The 14964-nt window shown below is 45.5% G+C and overlaps 1 protein-coding gene and 1 pseudogene across 1 annotated transcript in view; both read left to right on the top strand.

Annotated features, from left to right (window-relative positions):
• LOC126473736 (uncharacterized) overlaps positions 1-14964 on the top strand; it is a 418605-nt gene that overhangs the window by 91049 nt on the left and 312592 nt on the right. The gene's annotated exons all lie outside the window — the stretch shown is intronic.
• LOC126476168 (5S ribosomal RNA) lies at positions 12697-12814 on the top strand (annotated as a pseudogene).

The following is a 14964-nucleotide window of genomic DNA, read 5'->3' as shown; positions in this document are numbered from 1 at the left end:
TTTTCCGTAAGATTTTCCAAGCCGTCGGCTGTGGTCGGCTGTGGTACGTTTAGCTCCCTGCTTGCTTTATTCGTCGACTTCCGCGGGCTACGCGTGAAACTTGCCCGCACGCGTTCAACCGTTTCTTCGCTCACTGCAGGTCGACCCGTTGATTTCCCCTTACAGAGGCATCCAGAAGCTTTAAACTGCGCATACCATCGCCGAATGGAGTTAGCAGTTGGTGGATCTTTGTTGAACTTCGTCCTGAAGTGTCTTTGCACTGTTATGACTGACTGATGTGAGTGCATTTCAAGCACGACGTACGCTTTCTCGGCTCCTGTCGCCATTTTGTCTCACTGCGCTCTCGAACGCTCTGGCGGCAGAAACCTGAAGTGCGGCTTCAGCCGAACAAAACTTTGAGTTTTTCTACGTATCTGTAGTGTGTCGTGACCATATGTCAATGAATGGAGCTACAGTGAATTTATGAAATCGCTTCAATCATTTGTAATCTTTATGTTTTGATTACTGAATTTGCGAGTGTCAAAATAAGTGACCTAAATAGCCGTATGTTTTGATTGCACTGACTTATAAGGGTAAATGTTTTACACCTCCAAGGGGCTGTACTTACTCCATCTGAAGAGGCCTTGAAGGCCCAAAGGTACCCACTGACCGCCGTGTCATCCTGAGCCCACATGCGATATTGGATGCGGACTTGAAACGGCATTGTCAGTTTCCGTGACCGGAGCCGCTCCTTCTCAAACTGATAGCTCTCCCCATCTGACATCACAAGGGCTGAGTGGTCCCCTCTTGTCAACGGCGATCGGCAGGCCCGGACGGTCACCCATCCAAGTGCTAACCAAGCCCAACAGTGCTTAATTTCGGTGATCTGACGGGAACCGGTGCACCAATGCGACAGGTTCGTTGGCTGCAACGGACTGCGGCTCTTAGTATTTGACACAAATTTCAATTTGATACCTCTACCGATCCTGAACAAAAAGGGTCATAACAGGTGGATGGACAATAAAACGATCCTATAAGGGTTTCGTTTTTGCTAATTTAGCCACAGAACTCTGAAAAGCGTATACTGGAAATCAAGGATGTAGAAATGATATTAAAGAAAACATCAAAAGTAAAATACAGAAATTAAAGTAGAATTACGGTTAATGTCCTTAAATGTAAAAGATCAGGACGAGTTAGAGAATGACAGACTCCCAAAAATACAATACAGATACAAACAGGACGAAGAAACATAGCGAGACCCAAAATCAGATGCTACAACTTGGACTAATTTCTACAAAAGCAGGCGCAACAGGCAAAGCCTAAAACGTGCGGTGACGACTATGTTTATGCCGTTAAGGCTCCCTAATGCTGGTTAAGTTTTCTAAAAAAATCCTCTCCTCTTCTTAGTCTCACCGGGCGTTTTGGGTTTTAAGATGTTTCTGCATTCCACCTACCCCCTACGATCAACCTGAATACACTGCTGCGATCGAAACCTCTACAACACCAGTCAAAACGACCTCCACATCGCAGATCTTTTGGATGTCACCCAACTCTCCTCAACCTGTACAAGTATCAGTGTCAAAACCAAAAACGGCAACGCGTCGGCCGTGGCCGAATTTAGGTCGCTAATCCGATCTGCGGATATAATCTGTTTTCGGTTCACACCTCCGCCGCGTAAACATATTCCCTCTCACAGTACGTGGTTCTCGATGCTACATGGTTCACCGAAGGTCGCCGCTCTACAGGGTGATTCAAAAAGAATACCACAACTTTAGGAATTTAAAACTCTGCAACGACAAAAGGCAGAGCTAAGCACTATCTGTCGGCGAATTAAGGGAGCTATAAAGTTTCATTTAGTTGTACATTTGCTCGCTTGAGGCGCTGTTGACTAGGCGTCAGCGTCAGTTGATGCTAAGATGGCGACCGCTCAACAGAAAGCTTTTTGTGTTATTGAGTACGGCAGAAGTGAATCGACGACAGTTGTTGAGCGTGCATTTCGAACGAAGTATGGTGTTAAACCTCCTGATAGGTGGTGTATTAAACGTTGGTATAAACAGTTTACAGAGAATGGGTGTTTGTGCAAAGGGAAAAGTTCTGGACGGCCGAGAACGAGTGACGAAAATGTAGCACGCATCCAGCAAGCATTTGTTCGCAGCCCAGGAAAATCGACTCGCAGAGCTAGCAGAGAGCTGCAAATTCCACAATCAACTGTATGGAGAGTCCTACGAAAAAGGTTAGTTATGAAACCTTATCGTCTGAAATTGGTTCAAGCGCTGTCTGCAGCTGATAAGATTAAAAGAATCGATTTCTGTGATTTTATCCTTGCTCAAATGGAAACAGATGAATCTTTCGTTTCAAAGGTTGTGTTTAGTGATGAAGCAACCTTCCACACTAACGGGAAAGTCAACCGTCACAATGTCTGTATATGGGGCACTGAGAATCCGCGGGAAACAACTCAGTATGAACGTGACTCGCCTAAAGTGAACGTTTTCTGTGCCATTTCAGCCAATAAAGTTTTTGGTCCCTTTTTCTTCGAAGGTGCTACTGTAACTGGACTACAGTATCTGGAGATGTTAGAGAATTGGCTGTTCCCTCAGCTCGAACAAGAAGCACAACAATTCAAGCCAGGCAGCCCGTGACAGAGCACTTCATCACTGGCCTCCAAGAAGCCCTGATCTTACCCCCTGCGATTTTTTTCTTATGGGGGTATGTTAAGGATATGGTGTTTCGGCCACCTCTCCCAGCCACCATTGATGATTTGAAACGAGAAATAACAGCAGCTATCCAAACTTTTACGCCTGATATGCTACAGAGAGTGTGGAACGAGTTGGAGTATCGGGTTGATATTGCTCGAGTGTCTGGAGGGGGCCATATTGAACATCTCTGAACTTGTTTTCGAGTGAAAAAAAACCTTTTGAAATACTCTTTGTAATGTTGTATAACAGAAGGTTATATTATGTTTCTTTCATTAAATACACATTTTTAAAGTTGTGGTATTCTTTTTGAATCACCCTGTATTACAAGACGCGAGAACGAAGTCCCTGGTCTGGAGACATCGCAGACCCGCCTCGTCTAGACTGCTTTACATCGACACTTCTTGCTGATCGTTTTTCGAGGCGAATACGTAACGAGCGGCCTCAATTTCGGGTGCGGCGGCCGGTCGTCGTTTTGTGGGTCCGCGTAACCGAATGCGGCCGCAACCAGTCCAGAGGTCGGCGGGTTACCAGGGACGGGGCTAAGCCGCTGCCCGCTGCCCGCTGCCGGCTACCGGCGCACCTGCACAGCTCTCTCTCTATCTTACTGTGGAGGCGCCGGCAACTTGCTGTTAAAACGACACTGCTGGCATTCGTTACTTGCTTGGCACAAACCACACATTTCCTCCTTTTGTCGTGACAGTACCTCTACGGAAACAATGTATGTAGATTGTTTAAAAATAGCGTCACATTTTCCTGTAGAAGGTAGCTGCTGTTGCTAATAGGACCACACCCTGCCTGTCTAACCCATGTTACTTTAGGCAAGTATTTGACCCATTTCTGAAAAAAACTATTTGATGCCAGGACCTTAATATTTTTCTGTATGTTACATGATGCTAAGAGAGACAACTGTACGAAAATCTATTTTATCAATTTTACAGTATTTAAGAAATACTTTTTTAAATTTGTTGTTATGGTCTTCAGTCCTGAGACTGGTTTGATGCAGCTCTCCATGCTACTCTATCCTGTGCAAGCTTCTTCATCTCCCAGTACCTACTGCAGCCTACATCCTTCTGAATCTGCTTAGCGTATTCATCTCTTGGTCTCCCTCTACGATTTTTACCCTCCACGCTCCCCTCCAATACTAAATTGGTGATCCCTTGATGCCTCAGAACATGTCCTACCAACCGATCCCTTCTTCTGGTCAAGTTGTGCCACAAACTCCTCTTCTCTCCAATTCTATTCAATACCTCCTAATTTGTTATGTGATCTAACCATACAATCTTCAGCATTCTTCTGTAGCACCACATTTCGAAAGCTTCTATTCTCTTCTTGTCTAAACAATTTATCGTCCATGTTTCACTTCCATACATGGCTACACTCCATACAAATACTTTCAGAAACGACTTCCTGACACTTAAACCTATACTCGATGTTAACAAATTTCTCTTCTTCAGAAATGCTTTCCTTGCCATTGCCAGTCTACATTTTATATCGTCTCTACGTCGACCGTCATCAGTTATTTTTCTCCCCAAATAGCAAAACTCATTAACTACTTTAAGCGTCTGATTTCCTAATCTAATAACCGCAGCATCACCCGATTTAATTCGACTACAAAAATGTTCAAATGTGTGTGAAATCTTATGGGACTTACCTGCTAAGTTCATCAGTCCCTAAGTTTACACACTACTTAACCTAAATTATCCTAAGGTCAAAAACACACACACACACACACACACACACACACACACACACACACACACACACACACACACACACACATGCCCGAGGGAGGACTCGAACCTCCGCCGGGACCAGCCGCACAGTCCATGACTTCAGCGCCCCAGACCGCTCGGCTAATCCCGCGCGGCAATTCGACTACATTCCAATAGCCTTGTTTTGCTTGTGTTGATGTTCATTTTATATCCTCCTTTCAAGACACTGTCCATTCCGTTCAGGTGCTCTTCCAGGTCCTTTGCTGTCTCTGACAGAATTACAATGTCATCGGCGAACTTCAAAGTTTTTCTTCTCTCTGGATGTTAATTCCTACTCCGAATTTCTCTTTTGTTTCCTTTACTGCTTGCTGAATATACAAATTGAATAACATTATTATTATTATTGTCCGCGGGGCAGAATGCCATGCGAGGGGCCGGGTTCGATATTTAGCCGGGTAAGGCATTTTCTCCGCTCGGGGACTGGATGTTGTGTTGTCTTCACCATCATTTCATCCTCATCGATAGTCATGTCGTCTCGCGGGAATTGCACCCCCCCGACATCTGCCGAGAGGTAGCAGCAAAAAAAGAGAAGAAAAATCAGAAACGTCTGAAGCTCAGCCCCTATGTTACTATCAACCAGTAAACCCACGACTAAAATCCAGAAAGAGCTTCCTCAGATCTACCGAGGCTGTAGTTGGGCCACCACAGCAATGACGAATCGAACTATGGCGTGCAAAGCTTACCAGTACTGTAGGATGGATTCCACCAAGCGAAAGACCACCACCCGGCTACACAGAGAATTGGAATACATGGAGATCCCTCAACAGACTACGCTCGGGTGTCACGAAATGTAAGAGCAGTTTGGGGTTTCCTAGAGGAGCCGCCCCCCCCCCCCCCCTTCCCAGTGAGTGTGGAGGAACGCAGACGACCTTCCACCTGCTCCACTGCACCCAATGTCCAGCAACATGCACAACAGAAGGCCTGCCACGTGCAACGCCAACTATAGTAGAGGTCGGTAACTTCTGGGCGGCAAAAGTATAAATAATTGTCTTGTAAATATATATACACACGACATGTAAATATTGCACGTTGTTTTATACATCTTAAATGCTTCTGACACGAATAAATGAAATAAAATCATGTCGCCGAAGTGGCGTCAATTAAAAATATTTAGACCAGGCGATCTGTCTACCCGACAGGAGGCCCTAGACAAACTGTAACGTGCGCGTGGGGGCACACAATACTCATTAAAGCCTGTACTATGGTAAGTGAGTGGGGTTCACCTTACGAGACAGGATTTTCGTATAGATATTGACCGCGTGTACCTGACTGGAGGCAAATCAGACTTACACCCACTCTGTAATAACAACGATACGTCAAGTAAGTCCGAAATGCAACTACACGTCAGGACGGACAAAAAGCAACACAGAAGATGCTACCAATTGGTTAACAATACGGTCGCCAGCCTAATTAGGCATTAACTGAGTTTCTTCCCTGTACAAGTTGGTGTATATTCATGCAAACCAACACGTAGTAACACTGCATAATATAGTAAATTTTAGAACCAGAAAATCTATTGGACTGATAGTTTCACGTTCTGTACTGATATGGAAAAACCATAAATACATAAACTACACTATAATGTATACTACAAAACTTCGTACTGTCCATTGATCTGATTAAATTCGGGCATAGGTTACTCTAGAAACAGCACTTTCGAGTCACACACAAAATGTCAATTTTGATAAAGATAAAACACTGATGAATTTCGGCTTTTATATTGACTTTAACTTTTGCTGATCAAACCAATGTGGAACACTTCAAAATTTAAATGAATAAAAAAGGGGGGGGGGGACCCTGAAACTGTTATGATCACTGTATTAAAAAATTTATTATTGAAATCATTATGCGCTCAAGATTTCCAATATATGAGATACTACTCTTTTTATCTTATTTCCTGCTCATTTAAATACCATTATATCTGTCCCAAAGTAATTAAACTTCATTACTAAATCAATATCAAAGTTATCTTCCAACTTTGTCAGACCTTCGTTATTCATTTACTGGTTCATTAACAAAACAGTTCTTTAAACACCATTCTTACATAGTTAGGTCTGCAAGTAATTATTATTAACACAAAATTTAATTTTTCATTTTGGGACACTCAGATTGCACAACATTTGGCAAGGACCCTATCTAGGTTAGTTGTGAGGATAATTAAATGACAGGAAAGTACTGGTAAAATTTAGGTTATTATTGAACAGTTCACTCTATGGTCCATACGCATACAGTACTAAAAGTTTCAACCTGTTTGTATCGATGCGGCGGTTGGCGGGCGGCGAGAAGGCGAGGCACAGAGCACACATACAATCACAGCTACGGCTCTCGACGTATCGGCACTTTATTTCTTCATAGTGGCGCAATACTTTTCCATTTAGTGCCTATGGAATTTTGCCATGCTGTGTGGGCGCTGGAACGGCATACCCGAGGCTCAGTGAAACTACGTCTTCCAGGAGAGCCTCCTCGCTCCAGAAGGTGTTGCTCAAACCAGTGCCAAACTCCAACTACTACTGCTGAGCCCGTTGTGCCGTGCAGCGCCCGTGCATTTTCCCGCGCTCGCCTGCCATCCACCTTTTACCGCTCCCTTACAGACAGGGTATTCACCCGAGGTTTTGCATTCTACATATTCTAACACATTGCCTACGTATGGACCAGACGCACAGTTACAATTTTAAACATCTTGCAATAATTTCAACATTTGTTACATTTCAATTCTATTACAATATTGCTTGACATTTGACATAAACATTAATATTCACATTAAAACTTATTTACAGTTTTCTTAACACAATGACATGAAACAAAAAAGAAATGAAATCAGAACATCAATCACACTAATTTATCGAAAAATCAGATGGAAAAAAAATTTACTTATATGTACAATAGTACAGCGTCGTTGTTGTTACAAAACGCACATTTTTTTTTATCATTACCCAAAAAGTAATGCAGTGCATTTTTTTTCTCAGTCGAAAACAATGCTACGAATGCGAAACGTTATATGTATTATTTCAAGTCTCCTAAGTGAGCGAGCCAAGTTTCCGTCACTTCCGACAGATAGCGCAGCTGCAGGACAGTTTCAAAATGGCGTCTGTAGGTGGCGTACGTTATAAGCAACGTGCCGTCATTGAATTTCTCACTGCAGAAATAGAAACTGTGAGGAATAATCACAAACGCTTGTGCAAAGTCTAAGGAGCATCTGCTGTCGACAGAAGTTCAGTTACTCTCACTGGGCACGGAGAATGAGGTCACCAGGAGGCGTTTCGGCACAGCTCCACTATTTGCACCGCAAGGGGGGGGGGGGGGGGGGGGGCATCCACGGCTGACACGTTGCAGCGAGCTGATGTCGTTCGCGAGGACAGACGCATTCCGACTCGGCAGCTGGCGCTGCATCTGTCAACCAGCAAAGGGAGTGAGGATGCAATTATCCGCACTCCTGGATATTCAAAAGTGTGTGCACCGACAGGCTATAGAACTGGAGGCAGGCTATAGAACTGGACGGTGATTACGTGGAAAAATAGGGTGTATAGATAAAACACCATTCTTTCATGTATATTCTCATTATGTTCAATAAAGAACTGTTGAAGAAAAAAAAGGCGGTGCATTACTTTCTGGGCAACCCTCGTATTATTATTATGTTTAAAATAGTTATTACTGTTTTCCTCTTCTAAAGTGTTGTGTGCATATAATAAAATTTTCTTCATTAAAGTTTTATAGACAGTTCCAGTAGAATAAAAGTTAAAATTCATTTTACGAACAAAAAAAAATTTTGTTTTCCTGTAATTTATACCAAATGTCCTCTCTCTTTCAGGTGAGTACCGCTGCTGAAGTCTCCTCGTGTTGTCAACGCTGTGTGACAGGTAGGACTATTGATTTTCGTTGGCTGGAAAATTCCTTACCCTGTGTCGTCCTGCGTTATCGGCATTCCACAGCACACAGCGCCGCAGAATAGGGAAAAGTTTTGAAGCAGTTTGGTGGCGTCTTTCCTGAAAATCGTTGCAGAATATCGAGTTATGAGTGCGATATTCCAATCGTTGTGGTGTTAAGAACTGCTACATGCAGGCATGTCCAAAGCAACAGGCATTCCGTGGACTACAACTGTAACGAAATACATGAAATATGTTCGCAGGTGTGGACACGAACAACCATCAACTGCGTAAGGGAATGACGACGATGAAAATTTGTGCCAGATGACATTTGGAAGCTTGGGTCTGGCATGGCTACTGCACGGATAGCCAAAGCTGGTTGTTCGTATTCGAAACTGTGAATACTTTACATGTTATTACATTGCATTTGCCCTTTTTATTCTTGGTATGAAGTTGGGCTACTATTGCACTGTGGGTGTAATAACGTTCGGCTAAAAACGTACTAGGGCTGTGTATCTTCTGAAAGAATACTCGGTACGTATCGACGCTGGAGTAGATCAACAAAATCATTACAATGAGCAAGACACGTAACGATTTGTGGAGTTCTATGTAGATAGCAACATATAGCGCTTCTTTTTAACGTTATGTTGTAATAGCGGTGTCACCGTGTCTCTGGAAAATTATCTTAAACCCCCCCCCCCCCCCTCCTGATTACCTGCTGTAGATTCTGTTTCTGCAGATGGCTTAGTTGCGCCGCAATTATCGCTGCGGGAAGTGGTAGCGTTTTCCTCTCTTTTCCTTTAGTGCTTGTTTTTTGTGATACCGATTGTCCGCACAGTTGTCTAAACCACTTCTTGATCATTTTCCAGTTTCTCGCGACTTTCTCTTCTTACAAGAGAAACGTCCACCCACCGGGTCACCGATTTTGCTGGTCTTTGACGCTGTTGTGGTATGTACCAGGTGGTTGTAACAGTGTAGCTCTCCACGGAGATCCATTGTGGGCTACTATTATCGTATGGCAGCGAAACTCTGTACACATGCTAGTGCGTTAATGCGAACCGATTTACTCTGGGGAAAAAAAAAAAAAAAAAAATATTAGTTCCAATTTTGGCCACCAGGTGCAAATCTGGCGCTGTACAGCATCTCGACTTTTGCGGTGTTCACATTGAACAAATTGTGTAAGCGACGGTTAATAATAAAATCAGCATTAAGCCTTTCTCGTTTATTTGATCCCATCTGCCCTATCCCGTGCCTAACCCATTGCATATGGTAACATTTCTATACGTCTCTGTTGCATTCACAGCGCCAGATTTGCTTCTGGTGACCAAGACTGGAACAATTTTTTTTTTTTTTTTTTAACGTAAATCTATTCCGCATTAACGCATTGGAATATCTTGCCGAGTTTCGCTGCGATACGATAATTACGGCCCGCACTGGATCTCTGTGAGTAGCTGCACATTGATTATAACCACCCAGTACTTAGCTGTAACGAGTGTTGCTCAAGTACCATTAACTCCTCAAAGAGTTTTTGAGAAATGTAAGCTCAAGTTTGACGACCCTGTCGGGCAGCGGCAGTCCTCCCACACGGCAAGCGAGTCACCTCAGTGTTTGGTTATTTTTTTTTTTTTTCCAGTAGAAAACATTGTTCGTTATGGGATGTACAGTTTTCGGTTTATTTGTTATCAGCCAGTTTCGACTGTATAGTTATCTTCGAGCAATATACAGATTATCTATGTGCAACATGCCGCTACAGATGTTGCATTCAAATTAATCCGGCAGTCCACAAGTGGAACCAAACACAAACGATTAACATGATCTGTATCGAATATGATCGGAAAGTTTATAACACATGTGGAGGACGACCTGGAGTAAAGCTTTAGTTCCTTTTTTGACATGCACCCACTAAAACACCCCTATCGTTCCGCACATGTACCTCAAATTATTCGGTACACCAGTATGCGGACTCTGCACACTGAATCCGCGTGCCGGCCGGTGTGGCCGAGCGGTTCTAGGCGCTTCAGTCTGGAATCGTGCAACCGCTACGGCCGCAGGTTCGAATCCTGCCTCGGGCATGGATGTGTGTGATGTCCTTAGGTTAGTTAGGTTTAAGTAGTTCTAAGTTCTAGGGAACTGATGACCTCAGATGTTAAGCCCCATAGTGCTCAGAGCCCATGAATCTGCATATGGATGTGCATACTGAGTCTGGATGTGGATTTATTGAGAGAATAACCTGAGGTACACGTACGGAATAATGCGGATTTTCGGTGGATGGATGTCGCATACGAACGTACTTACTGTGTATTACATGTGGTTCTCCCACATGTGCAAGTGTTACGGACTTCCTGTTCCTACGTTATAGACGACATGTAAATGTTTGTGTGATTCAACATGTGGACTGATCCACTAATTTATGCGTCGCGTGTATTTCGGCATTTTGCACGGAGGTAAAGCTGCTGTGCTAGCGGACGTGACAGACAGCCAGTAGCCGCAGAAAAGGCATCTTTGCTCGGCTCCTTGGCGCCCACCCGGCTGCTGGGGCAGCTCATTTAGACGCGCTGACATTTATGGCCGTCGCGAGGACGGCTACCGTCTGTCGACCTCCGACCGTCCCGCTACCGTTTACGTTGCGCAGTCGGTACACACGCACACACGACACCTGCGCACACACCAGAGCTCAGCGGTTTGACTTAATTTGCGCCCCGGGCCTCAGACACCAACTAGGTCAAAGTAATAATTTATTAGGTGAGGTAATACACTCCTGGAAATGGAAAAAAGAACACATTGACACCAGTGTGTCAGACCCACCATACTTGCTCCGGACACTGCGAGAGGGCTGTACAAGCAATGATCACACGCACGGCACAGCGGACACACCAGGAACCGCGGTGTTGGCCGTCGAATGGCGCTAGCTGCGCAGCATTTGTGCACCGCCGCCGTCAGTGTCAGCCAGTTTGCCGTGGCATACGGAGCTCCATCGCAGTCTTTTAACACTGGTAGCATGACGCGACAGCGTGGACGTGAACCGTATGTGCAGTTGACGGACTTTGAGCGAGGGCGTATAGTGGGCATGCGGGAGGCCGGGTGGACGTACCGCCGAATTGCTCAACACGTGGGGCGTGAGGTCTCCACAGTACATCGATGTTGTCGCCAGTGGTCGGCGGAAGGTGCACGTGCCCGTCGACCTGGGACCGGACCGCAGCGACGCACGGATGCACGCCAAGACCGTAGGATCCTACGCAGTGCCGTAGGGGACCGCACCGCCACTTCCCAGCAAATTAGGGACACTGTTGCTCCTGGGGTATCGGCGAGGACCATTCGCAACCGTCTCCATGAAGCTGGGCTACGGTCCCGCACACCGTTAGGCCGTCTTCCGCTCACGCCCCAACATCGTGCAGCCCGCCTCCAGTGGTGTCGCGACAGGCGTGAATGGAGGGACGAATGGAGACGTGTCGTCTTCAGCGATGAGAGTCGCTTCTGCCTTGGTGCCAATGATGGTCGTATGCGTGTTTGGTGCCGTGCAGGTGAGTGCCACAATCAGGACTGCATACGACCGAGGCACACAGGGCCAACACCCGGCATCATGGTGTGGGGATCGATCTCCTACACTGGCCGTACACCACTGGTGATCGTCGAGGGGACACTGAATAGTGCACGGTACATCCAAACCGTCATCGAACCCATCGTTCTACCATTCCTAGACCGGCAAGGGAACTTGCTGTTCCAACAGGACAATGCACGTCCGCATGTATCCCGTGCCACCCAACGTGCTCTAGAAGGTGTACGTCAACTACCCTGGCCAGCAAGATCTCCGGATTTGTCTCCCATTGAGCATGTTTGGGACTGGATGAAGCGTCGTCTCACGCGGTCTGCACGTCCAGCACGAATGCTGGTCCAACTGAGGCGCCAGGTGGAAATGGCATGGCAAGCCGTTCTACAGGACTACATCCAGCATCTCTACGATCGTCTGCATGGGAGAATAGCAGCCTGCATTGCTGCGAAAGGTGGATATACACTGTACTAGTGCCGACATTGTGCATGCTCTGTTGCCTGTGTCTATGTGCCTGTGGTTCTGTCAGTGTGATCATGTGATGTATCTGACCCCAGGAATGTGTCAATAAAGTTTCCCCTTCCTGGGACAATGAATTCACGGTGTTCTTATTTCAATTTCCAGGAGTGTATATCAAAACTTTTGTTACATTTAAATAACTCTCCTATTCTACATTCTTTAAACAAAATCATACATGAAACTTATTTGCCGGTAAGCTGAGCAAGGTTGCTTCCTTCCACCTATCGTCCAGCAACGGAGCTAGTGACAGGTGACTTGCAGTCACCTTGCACGTTTAGTCTTCTTTCCCTGAAAATTAATCGATATGCTAATACAGCAGTGGCAACGGCCTTGCCGCAGCGGATACACCGGTTCCCGTGAGATCACCGAAGTTAAGCGCCGTCGGGCGTGGCCGGCACTTGGATGGGTGACCATCCAGGCCACCATGCACTGTTGTCATTTTGCGGGGTGCACTCAGCCTCGTGATGCCACTTGAGGAGCTACTCGACCGAATAGTAGCGGCTCCGGTCACAGAAAACCGTCATAACGAACGGGAGAGCGGTGTGCTGACCACACGCCCCACCTATCCGCATCCTAAATGAGGATGACACGGCGGTCGGATGGTCCCGGTGGGCCACTTGTGGTCTGAAGACGCAGTGCTTTAATGCAACAGTAACACTAAAACAAACTCGGAGACTTTCAACGCTTGTTTAAAAGAGAAGCGCAATGAAAGTTGTTTTTTCGCCTCCCTTCTTATGCGGCGCTCAATGGTTTTCTGTTTTAATGTAATGGCAACTACTACCAGTTTAAAATTCCGGTTACTCATATTCAGGCGAAGTTAAAGAAAATGTTGAATGGAACTTCCCGTAGTGGAACAAATGGAGTCGCTCCAGTTCGGTATTTGGGTCGAGGATTTCCAGTTTCAGCGCTCGGCGGATTAGTGTGGAGGTCCGGTGTGCCGGCCAGCCTGTGGATGGTTTTTAAGGCGGTTTTCCATCTGCCTTGGCGAATGCCGGCTGGTTCCCCTCGTTCCGCATCAGTTACACTATGTCAGCGATTGCTACACAAACACCGTTTCGACGCAAGTGTACATCATAATTATTCTACCACGCAAACACTGGGGTTACACTCGTCTGGTATGAGACGTTCCCAGGGGGGTTCGCTGGGGGCCGAACCGCACAACCACCCTGGGTTCGGTGTAGGCCGGCGGTGGGGTGGGTGGACTGCCGAAGCCTGCTGTGAGCCACTGAGGTGGGACGAAGTTTTCTTCGGTGGTCACTGAGACAGTTGTGGCTTTCCTTACAAATCGGTTCAACGAGATCAAAAGCAGTTTTCATGTCTAAAAGCTGTTCCATCCCATTCTCCACTCACGCTTCTCTGGACCCACACGTCTATTATGCGTTCTCCTAAACACAGGTGTTCAATTTCTAGCACAATGCACTACACCGACACACACAACTTTATCGTTTGCATATTCTTTATATATCCACATTCATCTCGTATATCTGGTTTTGATCGCGCGGAATGAGATTGTCTTTTGTTCGTTTTCCTTTAGTGGCTGTGACAGCATCTATTATTCCTCTGCGTGTTTCTATGCATCCAATTGTATGTGTAATTGGATGCATAGAAACACACAGAGGAATCGATCTTTCATAAAAGAAGATTGTTTAAATTTTAAAAAAAAATTAAAAATGTTTTTCGCCTTTATGTATTTTATGTTTCACGGGAATGCTCATAGAACATACTGTTTTGTTTAAAAATTGCCACAGCCTGGAATCAAACGCGGGCTATCCACATGGGAGGCGGACGTTCTCCCATAAAGCCACGCGGACTGCCGAAAAATTTGACCCGGTTTAGGGTATTAAAGACGCTCAGAAATCTTCAAAGTCGATTTCCTTGATAATTTTTGAGAGTCGAATGGAAGTGCTTTGGATGATTGATATTTGAGGTCTGAACTTCATGTACGATAAATTTTTTTAAAACATACGAAAATCTAATCCGTACAGCCTCCTTGTCAGATGAACAGGCAGTCACGAAGTGCTCAAGTGAAAATTGAGGCACGCTGGCCGCTTCAGTCCGGAACCGCGCGGCTGCTACGGTCGCAGGTTGAAATCCTGCCTCGGGCATGGATGTGTGTGATGTCCTTAGGTTAGTTAGGTTTACGTAGTTCAACGTCTAGGGGACTGATGACCTCAGATGTCAAGTTCCATAGTGCTCAGAGTCATTTGAAGCATTTTTGAAAATTGAGGCAAGAGGGCAATAAATTCAAGACCGTAACAACTTGGTCGAAGAAAAGGAAGAAAATGGAAAGTCATAAGATGAATGACGTGTGGCACCTAAGAAAATCTCAAATAAGGTGTGCTGCGTGCTACACATCCAAGAAAATGCAGCGATATTCAGCAATAAAACGTTAAGGACCAATGTCTCTAAGCGAAGGAAAATATTTTAGAGAAGAGGAAATTTCATTTTGCTAGGCTTCCTCCATCTCACGCTGAGCACACGACTGGATTATCGGCAACACACAGCGCACACACACGCCGCATAGTGACTTCGGCGAGCTTCCTCTCAGTGGTGTAATCAGTACAGAAAGACGCCAAGTGTCACCGGAT

Source organism: Schistocerca serialis, chromosome 4 (assembly GCF_023864345.2).
Source record: "Schistocerca serialis cubense isolate TAMUIC-IGC-003099 chromosome 4, iqSchSeri2.2, whole genome shotgun sequence".
In the NCBI taxonomy this organism is placed as follows: Eukaryota; Metazoa; Arthropoda; class Insecta; order Orthoptera; family Acrididae; genus Schistocerca; species Schistocerca serialis.
Note: the sequence above shows the minus strand (reverse complement) of the source record. Positions and strands in the feature narration are given on the sequence as shown.